The sequence below is a fragment of the Zea mays genome, chromosome 10 (genome assembly GCF_902167145.1).
Source record: "Zea mays cultivar B73 chromosome 10, Zm-B73-REFERENCE-NAM-5.0, whole genome shotgun sequence".
NCBI classification, from domain to species: domain Eukaryota; kingdom Viridiplantae; phylum Streptophyta; class Magnoliopsida; order Poales; family Poaceae; genus Zea; species Zea mays.
Window position 1 is genome coordinate 70,167,836 of NC_050105.1, and position 20,676 is coordinate 70,188,511.

Here is a 20,676-nt window from a genome sequence, read left to right on the forward strand (position 1 = left end):
TCTAGGCCTCTCTTGCTCAGTTTTTAGGACCCTCGGCTGCTCTGCGATGAGCCGGAGCCGAAGGCAGCGGTGTTGGCACGGATAGAGGCGGAGTCGGCCCGAAAAGAGACTTCATTGGCCCGGGAGCTGGCGGCTTCCCAGGCCGAGGAAGATGTGGCAGCAGCAGCTGGAGCTTGGCCAAGACATCCGCTGGCGCGGTGCTGGCGTCCTCCCTTGGGTGGAGGTCCCTTCGCCTGGGTCACCGTCCGAGGCCAGGCCAGGTTCCACCGAGGGTGGAAACAACGCCGAGGGTGCTGCTGCTCCCCCTGCCGATGCCTGAACCTGCAGAAACAGTTTGTCTGTAGCATGCGCATGTTTTTCGCGGCCGTCGAGGCCTAAACACTTTATCGTCGTGTTAAAAAGCTGTGTTTTCTTTCCTCTCGTTTCGAGCATCACGACTTGTCTGTCAGTAGCAGAATCGTTTATCCAAGCGAGAGTTACTTCTCGCGGAAGGTGATGAGTGAGGTATCCGTATCCCGGAGGCGTAGGAGTTCCTCGGCTCGGTCGGCCTTGCCGCTTACGTGCACTCTCATTTGGTCGTAGGATTCTGTTATTGATACAGTCGAGAAGGCACGAAAGTCGTTTTCTACACGAGTGTTTGGACTTGCTCGGTAGCAGGATCGCTTATCCGAGCGTGAGTTACTTCTCGCGGAAGGTGATGAGTGAGGTATCCGTATCCCGGAGGCGTAGGAGTTCCTCGGCTCGGTCGGCCTTGCCGCTTACGTGTACTCTCGTCATTTTCAGGATCCCGCTATCGATACGGAAGTCGAAAGCACGAAGGTCGTTTTGGTAGAAAATTTTTTCCGAGGAAAATTTTGACGCAGAGGGGGTTCCCCCCTTCTAGCCCCGAGGGAGGGTCGGGCTTTGCTGAGGCAAGGCCGACCCTTCCTTGACGGTTAGACTTTGAGTATGTAAAGAAAACGAGGTACATGAACGACTTAAAACATCTTAAGGGTAGAAGTGACGTAGCTGTTGGATGTTCCAAGCGTTGTTGTAGACCTCGCCTTGGTCGTTGGCCAGCTTGTATGTTCTGGGCTTCAAAATCTTAGCGATGATGAAGGGCCCTTCCCAGGGAGGAGTGAGCTTGTGGCGCCCTCGGGCGTCCTGTTGCAGACGAAGCACCAAGTCTCCCACTTGGAAGCCTCGGGGCCGAACGTTTCGGGCGTGGTAGCGTCGCAGAGACTGCTGGTACCATGTCGAATGTAGTAAGGCAACGTCTCGAGCCTCTTCGAGCTGGTCCAGCGAGTCCTCTCGGCTGGTCTGGTTGCTTCGGTCGTCGTACGCCCTGGTCCTTGGGGAGTCGTATTCTAAGTCCGTGGGGAGGACGGCCTCGGCCCCATAGACTAGAAAAAACGGCGAGAAACCCGTGGCACGGCTCAGCGTCGTCCTCAGACTCCAGACCACCGAGGGTAGCTCTTTCATCCACCGCTTGCCGAACTTGTTGAGGTCGTTGTAGATCCTCGGTTTGAGTCCCTGCAAAATCATACCATTGGCACGCTCCACCTGCCCATTCGTCATGGGGTGAGCTATGGCGGCCCAGTCCACACGGATGTGGTGGTCGTCGCAGAAGTCCAGGAACTTTTTTCCGGTGAACTGCGTGCCATTGTCGGTGATGATGGAGTTTGGGACCCCGAATCGATGGATGATGTTGGTGAAGTACGCCACCGCCTGTTCGGACCTGATGCTGGTCAAGGGTCGGACCTCGATCCACTTGGAGAATTTGTCGATGGCGACCAGCAGGTGTGAGAAGCCCCCGGGTGCCTTCTGCAAGGGACCAACGAGGTCTAGACCCCACACAGCAAACGGCCAGGTGATGGGTATCGTCTACAGGGCCTGAGCGGGCAGACGTGTCTGCTTTGTGTAGAATTGACACCCTCGGCAGGAGCGAACAATCCTAGTGGCGTCGGCCACCGTGGTTGGCCAGTAGAAACCTTGTCGAAAGGCATTCCCGACGAGGGCTCAAGGTGCTGCATGGTGGCCGCAAGCCCCCGAGTGTATTTCTTGCAATAGCTCTTGTCCTTGGGCGATGGATATGCATCGTTGGAGGATGCCCGAGGGGCTGCGGTGATAGAGCTCATTTTCATCACCCAGCAAGACGAACGACTTGGCGCGTCGAGCCAGTCGCTGAGCTTTGGCCTTGTCGAGGGGAAGCTCTCCTCGGAGGAGATATTCCAGGTATGGGGTCTGCCAGTTCGAATCTGGCGTGACCCTATTCTGTTCCCTCTCGACGGGCAAGGCCTCCTCCTCGATGGCCAAGGGTACCTCGGGCTCGGGCGAGGGTACCTCGGGCTCGGGCGAGGGTACCTCGGGCTGGGCCGAGGCTTCCTCGGGCTCGGACGTGTCGTCGATCTTGACGGATGGTTGATGTAGGTCTCTGGAGAAGACGTCCGGGGGAACCGTTGTCCGCCCCAAGGCTATCTTCGCCAGCTCATCCGTAGTCTCGTTGTAGTGTCGGGCGATGTGGTTGAGCTCCAGCCCGTAGAACTTGTCTTCCAGGCGCCGGACTTCGTCGCAATAGGCTTCCATCCTTCGGTCGCGACAGCGGGAGTTCTTCATGACTTGGTCGATGACAAGCTGTGAGTCGCCACGAGCATCGAGGCACCGGACCCCTAGCTCGGCAGCGATGCGCAGCCCGTTAACCAGAGCCTCGTACTCGGCCATGTTGTTTGATGCCGGAAAATGGAAGCGTATGACGTAGCGAAGATGCTTTCCGAGGGGTGAAACGAAGAGCAAGCCAGCGCCTGCTCCTGTTTTCATGAGTGACCCATCGAAGTACATGGTCCAAAGCTCGGGTTGGATTGGAGTTGTTGGCAGCTGGGTGTCAGTCCACTCAGCCAGGAAGTCTGCCAAGACCTGGGATTTTATGGCCTTCTGAGGGGCGAATGATAGCGTTTCGCCCATGAGTTCCACCGCCCACTTTGTTATCCTACCCAAGGCCTCACGACACTGGATGATCTCCCCCAGGGGGAAGGATGACACCACAGTCATCGGATGAGACTCGAAGTAGTGTCGCAACTTTCGTCGTGTCAGAACCACTGCGTAGAGCAGCTTCTAGATCTGCGGGTAGCGGACTTTGGTCTCAGAAAGCACTTCGCTGATGAAGTAGACTGACCTCTGGACGAGCAGTGCATGCCCTTCTTCTCGTCTCTTGACTACGACCGTGGCGCTGACCACCTGAGTGGTTGCGGCTACGTAGATCAAGAGGGCTTCTCCTGCAGCGGGGGGCACCAGGATGGGTGCATTTGTAAGGAGCGCCTTAAGGTTTCCGAGGGCTTCCTCGACCTCGAGGGTCCAAGTGAAGCGCTCCGCCTTCCTTAAGAGGCGGTACAGAGGCAAGCCTTTCTCGCCAAGGCGTGAGATGAAGCGGCTCAGAGCCGCAAGGCATCCCATGACCCTCTGTACTCCTTTCAAATCTTTGATCGGTCCCATGTTGGTGATGGCCGCGATTTTCTCCGGATTGGCCTCGATGCCCTGCTCGGAGACGATGAATCCCAGGAGCATGCCTCGGGGGACTTCAAAGACACAATTCTTGGGATTGAGTTTCACGCCTTTCGCTCTCAGACACTTGAATGTCGTTTCAAGGTCAGAGAGGAGGTCGGAGGCTTTCTTCGTCTTGACAACGATGTCATCGACGTAAGCCTCGACCGTTCTGCCGATGTGTTCTCCGAACACGTGGTTCATGCACCTCCGGTAGGTGGCGCCTGCATTCCTCAAACCAAATGGCATTGTAGTGTAACAGTACATGCCAAAAGGTGTGATAAAAGAAGTCGCGAGCTGGTCGGACTCTTTTATCTTGATTTGGTGATAGCCTGAGTAGGCATCAAGGAATGACAGGGTTTCACACCCAGCAGTGGAGTCCACAATTTGATCGATGCGAGGTAGAGGGTAGGGAACTTTCGGACATGCTTTGTTTAGACCAGTGTAGTCTACACACATCCTCCATTTCCCATCCTTCTTCCTTACAAGAATAGGGTTAGCTAACCATTCGGGATGGAATACCTCTTTGATGAACCCTGCCGCGAGTAGCTTGTGGATCTCCTCGCCTATGGCTCTGCGCTTTTCTTCGTCAAAATGGCGTAGGGTTTGCTTCACGGGTCGAGCTCCAGCTCTGATGTCCAGTGAGTGCTCGACGACATCCCTCGGTATGCCGGGCATGTCCGAGGGACTCCACGCAAAGACTTCAGCGTTTGCGCGGAGAAAGTCGACGAGCACTGCTTCCTATTTGGGGTCGAGCTCGGAGCCGATCCGGACTTTCTTGCTGGCGTCGTTGCTGGGGTCGAGAGAGACGGACTTGACCACCTCAACTAGTTCGAAGTTGCCGGGGCGCTGCTTCGCGTCGGGTGCCTCCTTAGAGAGGCGTTCCAGGTCGGCGATGAGGGCCTCGAACTCGGCGAGGGCCTCAGCGTACTCCACGCACTCCACATCGCATTCGTACGTGTGGCGGTACGTGGATCCGACGGTGATGATCCCGTTCGGGCCCGACATCTTGAGCTTGAGGTAGGTGTAGTTGGGGACGACCATGAACTTGGCGTAGCACGGCCTTCCCAACACCACATGGTAGGTTCCTCGGAACCCGATGACCTCGAAGGTGAGAGCTTCCTTTCGGAAGCTGGAGGGAGTCCCGAAGCAGACGGGTAAGTCGATCCGCCCGAGGGGGAGGATACGCTTTCCAGGTATGATCCCGTGGAAGGGTGCCGCACCGGCCCGGACCTCGGACCGATCAACCCCCAAGAGTTCTAGGGTCTCGGCGTAGAGAATGATGTTAAGGCTGCTGCCTCCATCCATGAGGACTTTGGAGAGCCTAACGTTGCCGATGATCGGATCGACGACGAGCGGGTACCTTCCTAGGCTTGGCACGAAGTCGGGGTGGTCGCCTCGGTCGAAGGTGATAGGCTTGTCGGACCAGTCTAGGTAGACTGGCGCTGCCACCTTCACCAAGCAGACCTCCTGGCGCTCCTGCTTGCGGTGCCGAGCCGAGGCGTTCGTCGCCTGCCCGCCGTAGATCATGAAGCAGTTGTGGACCTCCGGGAACTCCTCTTCCTTGCCGCCCTCCTTCTTGTTGTCGTCATGGCCCTTGCCATCTTCTGCCGGGGGCCCGGTCTTATGGAAGTAGCGTCGGAGCATGACACATTCTTCGAGGGTGTGCTTGACGGGCCCCTGGTGATAGGGGCACGGCTCCTCGAGCATCTTGTCGAACACGCCGGCCCCTCCAGGAGGTTTCCGAGGGTTCCTGTGCTCGGCCGCAGCGACGAGATTCACGTCGGCGGCGTCTCGTTTTGCTTGCGACTTGTTCTTGGCCTTCTTCTTCGTGCCCCGCTGGGCGGACGCCTCGGGGGCGTCTTTCTTCGGCTCTCCCTGAGGGTGCTTGTCTTTCCGGAAGATGGCTTCGACCGCCTCTTGACCCGAGGCAAACTTGGTGGCGACATCCATCAGTTTGCTCGCACGGGTGGGAGTCTTGCGCCCCAGTTTGCTCACCAGGTCTCGGCAAGTGGTGCCGGCAAGGAAAGCCCCGATGACATCCGAGTCGATAACGTTGGGCAGCTCGGTGCGCTGCTTTGAAAACCGCTGGATGTACTCTCGGAGGGACTCCCCTGGCTGCTGGCGGTAGCTTCGGAGATCCCACGAGTTCCCAGGGTGCATGTACGTGCCTTGGAAGTTTCCCGCGAAAGCCTTGACCAGATCGTCCCAGTCAGAGATCTGCGCAGGAGGCAGATGCTCCAGCCAGGCTCGGGCGGCGTCGGAGAGGAAAAGGGGTAGATTATGGATGATGATGTTGTCATCATCTGCCCCTCCCAATTGGCATGCCAGTCGGTAGTCCACGAGCCATAGCTCTGGCCTCATCTCCCCCAAGTACTTGTTGATGGTAGTCGGGGCTCGGAAACGGGCGGGGAACGGCGCTCGTCGTATGGCCCGGCTGAAGACTCGTGGACCGGGTGGTTCGGGCGAGGGGTTGCGATCCTCCTCGCTGTCGCAGCGTCCTCCACGCTTGGGATGGTAGCCTCGGCGCACCTTCTCATCGAGGCAGGTTTGACGGTCGAGATGGTGGTGCTCGTTGCCGAGGCGATCCCGGGCAGCAAGCGCCTCGTCCCGCGTGCGCTTGGGATGGACCGAGGCTTCCCGCATGCGTCGGGAGGACACCACGTGATGCTCCGAGGGGTCAGCTCGCCTCCGGGAGGCGGAGCTCTCGGCTCGTCAAACTGCGGCGCATTCCAGGAGATCCTTGAGTTTGCCCTGGATACGCCGTCCCTCGGTGGTGGATGGCTCTGGCATGGCTCGAAGTAGGATCGCCGCTGCGGCTAGGTCCTGGCCGGACCCGCTGACGGCCGGGGACAGTGCTGCCCTGGCATTGTCGACGATGCGACGCTGGACATCTTGGGCCCGATGACAGGCTCCTCCGGCGAGTGTTCGGCCTGCCCACTTCTGCTTGATGTTCTGTCAGAGCTGCACAAGCCGGCCTGCTTCCCCGTCGACCCAGGCCTACATCTCACGGATTTGCTCGAGCTGTATGTCTCGACCCCCCACAGGGACTGGGACCACATCTAGCTCCCGCGGGATGTCAACGTGAGATGCAGGCCCAGGGGGATCGTCAACCTCCGGCATACCGAGGTGGTTGCCTTCGTTGTGATCTCCCTGATCGACATTGAAACATTCGCGACTTGGGCCGTAACCCTCGTTGCCAAGGCCGTGGCCATCGTCAGAACAATCGGAGAGACAGTGGTCACATGCGGACATGAAGTCCCGCATGGCACCGGGGTCACTGAGGCCAGAGAATTCCCAACCGAAGTCGGCGTCGTCCTCTTCCTCAGAACCCGCCGGCCCGAAGGTTAAGACAGCTGTCAGTCGGTCCTAGGTCGACCACATATGGTACCCCGGAAGGTTTGGATACACCTTTACGAAGGCGCTCACCATAGCGGGGTCGCTAGGTGGATCGAAGCTGAATCGAAAGGGTACGGGATGGAAAACGGACGGTACCTCTTGGTCGATGGACGGTGGTGAAGTCACGTTGGGGGCGGAGCACACCGTCATCTCAGGTACGAGGGTAACGCCCAGCAGAGCCTTTGCGAGGGTGCTGGTGTCATCAGTCCGCTTGGGGTTGACACGTTGTGGGGAAGTGACACCCGCCGTCCTCTCAGGTGCGAGGACAATGCCCGACATGTCCCACAGGGGAGTGCCGGCGTCGTTGACTCGCTCTGGTGCGACATCTGACAAGGTGCCGCCTCCTGCGTGGCCATGGTTGCCCTGTCTCCGCCTCCTCCGGCGAGGAGGGTGGCAGGGACGACCGGAGTGCTCCCTTCCGCCGCGGGGAGATGTTGTCGCCGAGTTCGCCGCCGCCGGGCGAGTCGAAGACCGTCGCCGTCGTCGCGCCGTGAGGGGAGGAGTACCATGTCGTAGCTGCCGTCGAGGGACGTGAACTCGAGATTCCCGAAGCGGAGCACCGTCCCAGGCTGAAGAGGTTGATGAAGACTCCCCATCTGGAACTCAACGGGAAGGCGTTCGTTAACACGCAGCAGGCCCCTACCTGGTGCGCCAACTGTCGGCGTTTCGGACATGGGGGGTCCCTGGACCGGCGAGTGAGATTGTCGCTGCATGCTCCTGCCCAGATGGGTTGGCGCGGGATGGAACACAAGATGTGGGGCAAGCCTTGTATTATCCTGCACCAGGGGTGCCGCTCGTAATAGGGGTTACAAGCACGTCGCGAGAGGGAGAGAGAGAGTGAGAGAGAGCCTGTTCGTTCGCTCCTTCCCCCGCGCGACCCCCCCCCCCCTCCAGGATGGCCCTGGACCTCCCTTTTATAGACGTAAGGAGAGGGTCCAGACGTACAATGGGGGTGTAGCTATGAGCTAACGTGTCGGCAGAGAAATGCCTAAGCCTTGTGTACATGCCAACGTGGCTGTGGGGGGAGAGCTTGAGCCCTGTACACGTGATAGTGTGGTCGTCGGAGAAGCGCCTGAGCCCTGTAGAAGCACAGTTGGCAGCGCGGCAAGGATCCTGCTGACGTCTCCTTGCTGTCGTAAGGGGCTGAGAGCCACCGGCGTCATGGTTGCACGCGGGGCACCATCATTACCCGTCGCCGGGGTAAGCCAGATGGGACGCCGGTCTTGTTCCTTGTATCCTGAGCTGGCTAGGGATAGGGTAATGATGTATCCCCTGTTGGCGCAGTTGGTCCGAGCCCAAGGTCGGGCGAGGTGGAGACTTCTCTTGAGGCCGAGGCCAGGGTCGAGCGAGGACGCGATTCCTCCCGAGACCGAGGTCGAGGCCGAGTCCGGGGGTCGGGCGAGGCGGAGACCTCCTCCCGAAGCCGGAGCCTAAGGTCGGGCGAGGCGGAGCTTCCTGTTGCGCCCGAGGCCGAACTCGGTGGTTGATTGCGACTTGTTGTCAGCTTCGCCTGGGTGGTTGGCACGGCAGTCGGAGCGGGGCGAGCGGCACTGTTTTCCCGTCATATCGGACAGTAAAAGAGAGGGGCGAAGTGACTGCGGTCACTTCGGCCTGGCCGACTGAGGCGCGTGTGTCAGGATACGGCGTCAGGCGTCCCCTGCATTAAATGCGCCTGCGAAGCGGTCGGTTGGTGAGGCGGTCCGGCCAAGGTTGCTTCACAACGAAGCCTACCCGAGCCGGGCTTCGGGAGAGCCGAGGAGGCGCCCGCTGCTTGAGGAGGCCCTCGGGCGAGGCGTGAACTCGTCTGGGACTACTGCTCCAGCCCGAGGCTGGTCTCGGGTGTGGTCGTGTCCCTTGGGTAGACAAAGCCTTGACTTGAACCGCGCCCGTCAGTTGGTCAGAGGGTGTTTACCAGCCGTGATTAGGAGCGTTGGGGGTACCCCTAATTATGGTACCCGACAGAAAGGGTTGAAAGAGACCTGGTCTTTGTGACCACCTCAATGGGGAGTAGGTTTGCAAGAACCGAACCTCGGTAAAACAAATCACCGTGTCACACTCTTCATTTGCTTGTGATTTGTTTTCGCCCTCTCTTTGGACTCAATTTTATTTCTAACGCTAACCCCGGCTTGTAGTTGTGCTTAAAGTTTATAAATTTCAGATTCCGCCTATTCACTCTCCCTCTAGGCGACTTTCAGTAGGTATGGAAAATACACATGAGGACATTATCTCTTCTTATGATTTACAATTTTGGGTATTACAAATCCTACCCCCTTAACAAGAATCTCGTCCCCGAGATTTAGGAAGGACTATGGAAAAGATGGGGAAATTCTATGCGAAGCTCTTCTTCTCTCTCCCAAGTAGCTTCATCTTCTCCGTGATGGCTCCATTGTACTTTGCGCATCTTTACCACTTTATTTCTTGTAACTCGAGTCAAAGTATCAAGAATCTTGATAGGATATTCTGTATAAGTCAAATCACCCTGAACACTGAGCTCTTCCATTGGTAGCTGTTCCTCAGGGACATTGAGACACTTCTTAAGTTGAGATACATGGAATAAATTGTGCACATCGGGTAGATTGTCAGGTAGCTCGAGTTAGTATGCCATCTCCCCAACTCGCCTAAAAACTCTGAAGGGTCCAATAAAGTGAGGGGACAATTTGCCCTTAACCTTAAATCTCCTCATTCCATGAAGTGGTGACACCTTGAGGTACACATGATCACCTTCCTCAAACTCCAGTGGTCTCCTTCTATTATCAGCGTAGCTCTTTTGCCTGGTTTGAGCTACCCTCAAATTCTCCCGGATTATACGGACTTGTTCCTCTACCTCTTGAATAAGCTCAGGCCCAAAGAACTGTCTTTCTCTAGTCTGATCCCAATATAGAGGAGTCATGCACTTCCTGCCATATAAAGCTTCAAATGGTGACATCTTCAGACTGGCCTGGTAACTATTATTATATGAGAACTCAGCATATGGTAGACTCTTATCCCAACTGCCTCTATGCCGAAGGGCACAAGCTCTCAACATATCCTCAAGTACTTGATTGGTCCTTTCAGTCTGGCCATGAGTATGAGGGTGATAAGCCGTACTAAAGTTCAACTTTGTATTCATATTCTCGTGAAAGCTTCTCTAGAATCTTGAGGTAATCCGTGAACCTCGATCAGACATGATCTTCTTTGGTACTCCATGTAAACACACAATCCAAGCCATGTATAACTCTATCAGATGAGAGCCTTTATAAGTAGTCTTGACCGAAATGAAATGAGCTACTTTGGTCAGTCTATCCACAATCACCCATATGGAATCATATCCCTTCGAGGTGCGAGTCAATCCGGTAATGAAATCCATACCAATCTCTTCCCACTTCTATTCGGGTATCTTTAATGGTTGCAGTAGTCCAGCTGGTCTTTGATGTTCAGCCTTGACTCTTTGACACACATCACACATAGCTACGTGTGCAGCCACATCTCTCTTCATCCCATTCCACCAGTACTTTTACTTCAAATACTGATACATCTTAGTGCTACCAGGATGAATAGAATAATCAGAGTCATGGGCTTCCTTCAATATAGTCTCACGAAGGCTGTCAATCTCAGGAACACATATCTGGTTCTTGAACCATACTGTGTCGTGCTCATCCTCCGTGAATTATGGACCTCTACCTTCAGTAATAAGATCCTTGATCTCTTGAATTTTGGCATCACCAATCTGACCTTTGCGAATTTCTTGCTCCAAGGTAGGTTCGACATCAATAGTGACTCCTTCAGTGTGAGCAACTATCCCCAGGTTGAGTCTTCTAAAATCTTCAGCAATCTCATCGGGTATCTGGGCAACAATAGCTGCATAGATGTGTTCCTTCCGACTCAAGGCATCTGCAACCAGATTCGCCTTGCCCGGGTGATAGTGAATCTCCAGGTCATAGTCCTTAATAAGCTCCAACCATCGGTGTTGCCTAAAGTTGAGATCCTTCTGACTGAATATGTACTTCAAGCTCTTGTGATCGGTGTACACTTGGCACTTGGTTCCCATAATATAATGCTCTCCATATCTTGAGCGCATGCACTATGGCTGCCCGTTTTGAGTCATGAGTGGGATAGTTCAACTCATGTTTCCGCAACTGCCTTGTTTGGCACAACTGAAACTTATTCAGAAGCCAGCTGATGGCTAGCTGGTCCGAGAAGCAGCTGAGCAGAGAAGCGGCTAGTATGTTAAGCTAGTTGTTTGGCAGTTTGCTTATTGAATGGGCTGGAGCCTATTAAAAGTAAGAAGTGTTTGAAATACCTTTACTATTCCTTAACTAAAGCACATATATTTTTAACCATATAATAATATACTAAAAATATAAATACATCTAAAATTACATATACATTATCAGTAACCTCCCATTAATGCTTGAGCTATGGCATCACGCACACCTCCCATACCTTTGTAATCCACAACATCACTTGTACTAGCTCCCATGTCCCCATCCACATATGTCTCATCTGATGCTAGTGTATCAAAATGAACATCACTCAAATTACTATCTCTAATAAAGTTATGCAACACCATACAAGCAATTATGATCTTTGTTTGCTTCTCCATTGAGTAGCTCGGTACATTTAGAAGAATGCGCCATTTCATTTTCGAAACTCCAAATGAACGTTCAATGACATTTCTAAGCGACGAGTGAGCATGGTTGAACAACTCCTTGAACCCAATAGTTTGACTGCCATTTTGAAATTCTGGTATGTGGTACCTTTGACCTTTGTATGGTGCTAGATAACCATTTTGATTTGGATAACCTGAGTCAACAAGATAGTACTTTCCTTGAGGAGGATGTGGAAACTCATCCTTGTACTTTTTCAACAAAGTGTCTCTCCATATGTGTGTGTCATGAGCTGACCCAGGCCATCCTGTCACCACAAATGTGAACCTCATATTGAAATCACAAACAACCATAACATTCTGACTACAATATCCATGTCGATTCATATGCACTGCCTGTTCTGATGATGGAATAGTGACTCTGAAATGGGTACCATCAATGGTGCCTATACAATTTCTGAAATGAGGCCAAGATCTATGCTCTCGAATTTTTGGATGCACCACAGTGAAGGTAGGATCTTTTGGTTTGATGTTTTGAGCAGCCAAACGGTTCACACATTGTAAAACATCATTGAACCTTCTACTAACAGTTTCTAAAGAAGGGCTAAAATGTGTTTTGCTTGGCGAAATGACTGAGGTGCACTGCACATCCATAAAAACATGTTGAGTGCTTCTATCGACATCATCTCATTTGAAGATGTTAAGCCATAACTGTTAACCAACACCTCACGCAAATTGTAAAACACTGACCTTCTCATTCGGAACATATTATAACAACTCTTTGGATCTCTAAGCTGTCATTGAACCCACTTATAGCATGTCTCTTCGGGCACTTTTCTTGGTTTGTTTTGAGATGAAGATGCCCCACAGTCGAGCATTGCATATGCTGCAATTGCAGCAGCTTCATACATCCAATCACTTGATTCACTTGAATTACTTGCCTCATTTGACTCACTTGAATCCATCTGCCATAAGGATTACAAAAGCATTACATACACCAAAATTATGAGCCATTCATGATAAGGATAAAGAGATCTCATAACAGAACTAAACCATACATGATTAAATTAGGTCAACATTCAAAGTTATTACAACACAAATGATAATCTCAAGTTCCTATGCAAAGTTATTGCAACACAGATGATAATTTGAAGATACAATGCAAGAAACAACACAAAGGTAGTACTATCTAGCGGTTCTTCCTCTCCTCCCATGTTCTCTTAAGCCATGCAAGCTTCCCTTCAGCGGTTTTAAGAGTGACAAACACATCTTTGTACTCCTTCTTGATAAGGAGTTGTGTGGCATAAAAATGTTCATCACTTCCTTCACCTGCCCCAGGCTCAATAACTGATTCCAACATTTCTGCTATCTCTTGCCTAACATAATCATTATGCGAAGAGGTTGCAGAAGACTTGCTTGAACTAGCTTTTTCCACAAATGAATCAACAAAACGTTTGAACTACAAGTCTCTAAAATTCTTCTTTGTTTTCTTAATTGGGGAATTCTGAGCAGCACCTCTTTTCCTGGAGGGTTTGTCACCCGGACTTGGAAGCACCTCCTCTACATCATTATCATTACCATTCAACTCCTCATTTGCACCTGGAGCCATAACATATACATTGGTACAGGACGCACTACTAAACATGATTTCAAGGTCTTCTTCATTCTCCAATGGGGCAAGTCTAAACTTTTTGGCTTGTGGCATAGCCTGCAACACAACAACAATATTAATTCATATAATCATGTGACACATGTTATATATTAGAATCCAATACAAGTTGCATACCTTAATTTTTTCTTCACACCATTCATTACTAGCTACAATTGACCCAGTCCTTGGGTCTCTTCCTAACCCAGATGCACTAAGGAGTAATGTCTTCCATGCTATAAATTCAGATTTCAGTGCATCCCAACGATTTTTCATTTGAACACGAGTGTAGTTTCTACCCGTTTGTTCATTAAACTTGGTAACAAGATTGGCGTAACCTTTGATGTTCAAGCAACCCTGTGGCCTATTCTTTGCTAATACTTGTTCCACACAAATGTCATTAAAAATTTTAGCAGCTGTTGGATCCCATTGTGCATTGGGTTTCCTGATCTTTGGCATGTCCTCCATCTATGCGTTCAAGAAACATACTCACTGATTTTTAAAGCAAAAATTCATGCATATAGTGTTCAGATTTCAATGGATCAAACTGCAGAAATTCAATAAACCAGAACAATTTATTACCTTACTCAGAGGGGCAAAAGGAACTAGGGCGTCGTACCTGGGCGTTCGGTGTCCAGGTGCTCGAAGGAGGGGGGTGGAGCAGAAGATGTAGGTGAAGCAGCTTCGTCGGACGCTAGTGCAGTGAGGGTCGCGGTGTTCGTCAGATTTCCAAAACCCTAGCCGCTGCCATCCTAGGAGACAAGAAGAGCGGAAGAAAAGTGCGAGATGGACACTCAGGTGCGGGAGGGTGAGATGATCGATCCTTTTATATGATGGAAAAAGCGGGTAAATATATGTGAACTTGGAGGACAGTTTGACCGCATAAGCGGTGAGAAGCGCCCTGCTCCCAGCGTCTGATTTTCCACTGATTTTACGAACGTTTTGTTGAGCGCAGGTTTCGAACGCGGGACAAGAAGCAGACTGTTTGCCTGCTGCACCGCTTAAACTTAATGAGAAGTTGGCCAATAAGCTGCCCCAAACAGGCCCTATCAGTCGTGCTCATGATCATGAGTGGCTCGGACAGTCACATGATTAATTTATGAAACTAAACTTAATTTGTCATATGCATTGCATCGAGGGTGTTGTTATTAATCTTAATCTCTTATTTAATTGCGTTGGTATCTACTTATACCTAATAACTGCTAATAAAATTTTGACAAACTTTAAAAGCAATGCCCAGCTTTAACTATCCTCCTTGGTAAGCCTTACACTTTACATGAGCTCCCACCTTTGATGAGTTTATGCACATTATTTCCCATAACTTGTTGAGCGATGAACGTATGTAAGCTCATCCTTGCTGTACTCACATCCGCCAGGTCAAGAACAGGTACCACAGGATGATGCGCAAAGAGGATGTTGCGATGAGATCGTGAGAGGTCTAGGCCGTCGTCTCCTAGTTAACTTTGTGTTGCTGGATCGTTGCCTTCGTATGATATAATTATTTAACTATTTTTTACAGAACTTATATTGTATAGTAAAGATGTAACATTCGTTTCTGTACTATGAGTCATCATATATGTGTGAGACTTAATCCTCAGATACTTGGTGATTATCTCGCGCCTGGGTTTTGATTAGGGCCGGGCCTAGGCATGTGCGAGCCGTACGCTCGCACAGGGCCTCCAAAAATTGAGGGCCCCAAAATTTAGCAGATGTATATATTCTAGTTTTATGATATTTTACACATGTTAATATGTAGCACATATTTTCCTCCCTACCATACCTCTGCGTTGAAACGAAACTACCGAGCCCTGCACTAAAGAATAAATCTTCATAGAATATTAACATATCTATCCGCGTGAACAAAGTTCTCTAAATTAAAGCTACTAAATTTATATTTGTGTTCTACTATGATAAAAAAGACGTATTATTTAGCCACAATAGCAGAGTGAAGCTTTGGAGAAGATCGAATATAAGCATATTGTACAAAATTTTCTTTAAAACACAATAAAAGAACGATGCTATTCAAATAAAATAGAAATGTTTCTTTAGATATTCTATTGCATTATATATTATTGTAACTTGCAGATTGTTATTACTGATTTTTAATTAAAATATACATTACACTCTTTAGATTTGGCACAGGGACTCAAATTTTTCTGGCCCGGCCCTGGTTTTGATGCCCCTGAAACCGAGGTGTGACACCAAGTTTGTAGTGCGGTGTGCAGTGTTTATATATGTGTGCGGCTACCAAAGTAATACAAGTGAGAAAGATTAAATTTTTACACATGCAGACTACAGAAGTACGACATTTCTTACGTAACAGCTAGTGACTGCATAGCGGCTGCGGAAAGGGTGACGGGTTGCGCGCGGCACCAACGAGGCTAGTATACTGTACTTCCATAGAGCTAGCCGCATGATGGGATCGTCTTTGGTACTCCATCCACGCATGTCAAAAAAAAATGTATTCATATGATATTCGTATGAATCAAACATTATTTAAAAAAATAAAAGTAACGACAACAATTTTATATGTGTATAGGTAGGTGCCCGTGCGTTGCCACGATATACAAAATATTCGATAAAATGGGAGTGTCCTTGTGTTTGTCTGTCTTTGTGTTCAATAGTACACTTGAAGAAGGCGAGAAGCATGAAAAAAGCGAGTGAGACATGCAAGCGCACGGTACAAGTAGCATATAGTGTGAAAAGAGAATGAAACATTTTAACGGTCGCGGGAGTAAAAAATAGTATAAAACATAGATACAAAACAACGAACATTATTATAATATGCAAAATTCATATGGCAAACCAATCATTAATTTTAGTGTGCTGTTAATTTTGGGTTCCTAGAGCTAACAAAGTTCATTTGAATAGAAGACGGTCTACCCATGGCCATCCAGTTTTCCTGCCTGACAGTCACAATCATTGCTGCATGCTAATGAATTCATCTCCCTATGCATCATCTCTGACCAACAGGAACTAAATTTGATGTTAACTATCACATCAACATTCACCATTATATTGTTGTTTAACACGCAACATAGATTCTATTCACCACAGGGTTAGAGAGAAAACCGACATTAGGCTAAAAAAATCCACAGTTACATCGTCACTCATGTCTCATCCCCAAGATGGCGAGCCTCATCCTAAATTCATCACTTGCCCCAGAAACCAATGGTCACCACACCTTATGTCGCTTCCGAATCAAAGCCCTTAATTAATAGAAAGGATCACCCGGGTGGTGGTCGGCTGCATTGCGTTGTGGAGATTGGCAGTGTGCATCGGCACAACCTTAATTTCTTACTGTTAGAATTAGAAAAGTATTTAACAACAAATACATACATCATTTTGCTTTTCAGGTACTACACCATAGGGGCAAGGAAAATAAAAAAAAGGTTATTATACACATAATTACACCTACAAACCTCATATCAATCTATCACTGTTCCCTCAGCGCTAGAGATCATGATCAAGGTTAAGTTCGATCTTCTGTGGTGGACACTCCCAACCTTAGCCATGAAAAGATTGTACACTGGTCCGTGGTCAAAGAAGCGAGACTCTCCGCGGATGTAGGACGACTGCAAGAGGCCACGGAATGTGATCGCACCTTCAATAAGATAGAACAAACGACACGTCAGGGAGTTCCTTAGAGAGTAACTCGATGGAGGATGCAGTTCTTGTGGATGACAGGGGCAGAAGAAATCACCAAGCATGTGTCCTCCGATTTTATTTGGGCCGCACACCAGAGTAACGATCCGAGTTGAATGAGTATTTATATGTCGGAGGAAAATAAATCATGCCTTCTTTCCATCCCTGGAAAATGCACTCGCGTCTTCACTCTATCTGAAGCTGTTTAAAACAAGTAATTTCAAACATGGTCCCCACACACCCACACTGATGTAGTGTAAAAGAGCAGTAGCAAACTACCTGATCTTTCTTTAATAGTTGCTTCTAATTATGCATTTTGACAAGGGCTTTAGCTAAGCAGTATGGTAGGGCAATCCGATAATTCAAACCCCAAGCTAAATGATACGACTGCAATTAGGATAAGAAGTATCCAATTAATGACAGTTCTCCGTTGCTACTACATCACTGTGCATAGGAGTAGCATTGCCTCAGGGAAAAAGAGCATCGACGCATACTCATGCTCAAGAATCGTTTCTGCTGACTTGACATCAGTGGCACCACTGGACCTGTGGAAATCTAGACTTTTCTTAGAATTCCATAACATCAGATTTCCTCCGTAGCTCATCTCCCTCCTTTTCACCAGAGATCAGATGACAACATATAAAACAAAAAGGTTGTGTGGTGCAACAACATGCTTATGAATATAGAACCCTGCAGAAAAAATGAAAGCATGTTCAGTAGTCTATATTGTAGTAACAATGGAGAAAAATTAAAGCATGCTCAGTAGTATATACTCTTATAGAATAGTAGAGATATAGGAGAAAGATTCAGCAGCACAGGGAAACCTTTGCATCCTGCATGATGCTATAGGATGGACGAACATGTACTGCTAACATGGATAGATCAAAGTGGGTTATGATGGGGGAGATGGATTGAAAAGGCCTCCCAAATCTTTGCCCTGCCTGCCTTTTCCGCTACTGGACCTGAACTGATACTACTGTTGTTGCTTCCACCGCTACTTAAGATTAATTTATTGTTGCATCCTCTTCTTCTTCCTCCCATGCCATGATGCCATGGCCCTCTACAAACAGCCTTCGACATAGCCAGCGTTCTTGAACAGCTCCTGCTTTATTGTGTGCTGAAGAGAGATTTGGGTGTCTTGGCCAGAAGAGAGGTCAGTTAATAGTGGATGAAAATGATGATGAGCAGCCTAAGAAAAAGATCAGAATGGGGATGCACATTGAAGCAGATAAACAAATGAGATTTAGATCAGCAGAGAATTAATTTAACATGGGGAAATCATTTGGGTTTAAATAACATGGGTCACTAAAACTGCATTACCAGGTAAAATATATGGTCATAAAAACTATAGGACAGAAACTGCAGGACAATGGTCAAAACTTACGGTCAAAACTCGGATTAGTGAATTTAATGTGTTCCTTGAAATGTGTAGGCCATCCGAGATTTGGAGAAGGCAAGAGAAATATTAATTGTGTTGCATGATCAGTTAAATGTAACAAAAACAGTGCTTGAGGTTAAATATTTTATGATTATATGAAAAACAGTGCTTGGTGAAGGTTGATATGGGAACTGAACTCAAAACATGTATGGATCAAAATTGTGTGCTGAAGAGAGATTTGGGTGTCTTGGCCAGAAGAGAGGCCGTTTAATAGTGGATGAAAATGATGATGAGCAACCTAAGAAAAAGATCAGAATGGGGATGCACATTGAAGCAGATAACCAAACGAGATTCAGATCAGCAGAGAATTAACTTAACATGGGGAAATCATTTGGGTTTAAATAACATGGGTCACTGAAACTGCATTACCAGGTAAAATATATGGTCATAAAAACTATAGGACAGAAACAGCAGGAAAATGGTCAAAACTTATGGTCAAAACTCAGATTAGTGAATTTGAAGAAGGCAAGAGAAAAATTAACTGTGCTGCATGATCAGTTAAATGTAACAAAAACAGTGCTTGAGGTTAAATATTTTATGATTATATGAAAAACAGTGCTTGGTGAAGGTTGATATGGGAACTGAACTCAAAACATGTATGGATGAAAATTGTGTGCTCAAGAGAGATTTGGGTGTCGCAATTTTTTTCATGCTATTAATAGTACAAAGGATTAAGAGACATCTGTTTTCTGAGTTCTGACACAATTATTATCCAAGTGTATTGGGGCTGTCGGGCTGGTATTGTTCCCCTTCACACAATTCAGCTCCATCGCCATGCAATGCAGGTAATTTGAAACTATCTAACATTACGTTTTGGAGGGTCATGTTTCTCTGCTGAATCAATAGTTGCTAAATATATTAAGTGCATAACTGGACATGCCCTTGGTCTTCTTGCAAATGACAATGGGACTTCTGCAAAATACATCAAGAAGCACCAGCTGGTACATTATTGTGAATGAAATGCTGTCATGTTCTTGCGTTAAAACAATACTATTCTGTTTTCCTATCGCTAGCCTGTTCGCTGTGGCTGCGTTGCGTTGTGGAGATTGGCAGTGTGCATCTGAATTCTGAAGCAAAGAAGGAGAGAGGCAGGGCCAAAGAAAGAACTGGTTTGGCATTTTTACTTTGAGCAAAGGGAAAGGCAAGGAATAATCAGCAGTAAAAAGGAAAAGCTGTGGGAAAAAAGAAACAAAATGACTGACGTCGGTTTGTTGATTCGTAGCACTACCAATTTCCATGGCATCAATTCAAGCAATCGACCCCTCTCGACGCTACCCGGTTCATGCAATAATTACAACGACGTTCCCAAGTGAAGCGAATTGAGAGGAGGGATGGGATTGTTTGGGGCTGGAAGGAATACCTGCTGCACTGCTGGCAGAAGCGCATCTCGCGGCCGGTGACGACAACGATGGGCGTCTTGGAGTGCGTCTCACAGACCTTGTGGCGGCGGTGGTAGTCGCGGCACTTGCTTAGGTCGGCCTTGCAGCCGTCCACCGCGCACGACGGGCACTGTGCCCCGCCGGCGCCGCCGGGCCGCAAGCGCGGGCGCTTCATCGGGGTGGCGGACGGAGCTGCGGTTGCAGCCACCGGCTCCTTCGTGGTTGTGCGGTCCGCCGCCCCGATCTCGCCTAGCCCGCCGAGCTTGAGGTCGACGGAGCACTCCGCCTCGGACTAATCCCCATGTTGACCATCAATTGATTCTCCTGATGAAAATACAACAAAATGACACGATTGAGAGGTTATTCTCATTGTCCTGTCTTTGGGAGAAATTATTGTGGACGAAATATCACCTTAACATAGCTGATGCCAAGGTCTTTATGATTGTACCCCCAAGTCAGATTCCACATAATGTATTGGTTGTAGTCCTTCAAGATCGTAGTGATGATGTCCGATGTCGAGATGCCCTTTGTGCGCTTTGGTTCAGAGGTCCTAACTAACTCGTAGACATCATTGGCAGGTCCACTCGTGTCAGCATTTCTGAAACAGTCAGATTGTGTTAGATACCTCTGCTTTGATCATTTGCCCAAACTTGTTGAATCACCCATGGAGCTAAAATAGTCAGAGAGGATCTCCATCAGCTCCTATGGCGGTGGCGCGACTGAAACCCTGAAAAATGGGGAGGTGTAAGCTTACTTGCAATGCTGAAGCGATTCATAGTGCTCGTCTACGGTCATGGCGATCTTCCCTTGTACATGTGGGTGATCTCATCACTGTAGCGACCTCCAGCAAGTATTTGTTGGGAAATCTCCCAACATAAATTTAGCAGAATGTAAGTTCAAAAACTGATACTACCATAATATACATATGAACTTTCGGCCTTCTCATCATCACTCGAGAGTTAGCTGCCAAAGAATATAAAGCATAGAATATAATTGTTAATAATAAAGACTAAACAATGAACGATCATGCTTACAGAAATTTATTCCATGAGATTCTATGTCGTTA

The 20,676-nt window shown here is 48.9% G+C and overlaps 1 non-coding gene and 1 pseudogene across 5 annotated transcripts; both read right to left on the reverse strand.

Moving 5' to 3' along the window:
- Nucleotides 1–12,451: 12,451 nt before the first annotated feature.
- Nucleotides 12,452–13,424, reverse strand: LOC103642499 (uncharacterized; annotated as a pseudogene).
- A 2,989-nt stretch (nucleotides 13,425–16,413) lies between these two features.
- On the reverse strand, nucleotides 16,414–20,448 carry LOC103641183 (uncharacterized). 5 transcript variants are annotated; one of them, XR_002265790.2, is made up of 6 exons: nucleotides 20,365–20,448; nucleotides 20,022–20,208; nucleotides 19,592–19,934; nucleotides 17,073–17,483; nucleotides 16,852–16,994; nucleotides 16,414–16,752 (listed from the first exon to the last, which is right to left on the reverse strand). It is a non-coding gene; the product is annotated as an uncharacterized protein (transcript). The 5 variants fall into 5 exon arrangements; XR_002265789.2 differs by lacking the exon at nucleotides 20,365–20,448 and having other exon boundaries at nucleotides 20,022–20,260; XR_002265792.1 differs by lacking the exons at nucleotides 19,592–19,934; nucleotides 20,022–20,208; nucleotides 20,365–20,448 and adding an exon at nucleotides 18,178–19,585.
- Nucleotides 20,449–20,676: the final 228 nt, after the last annotated feature.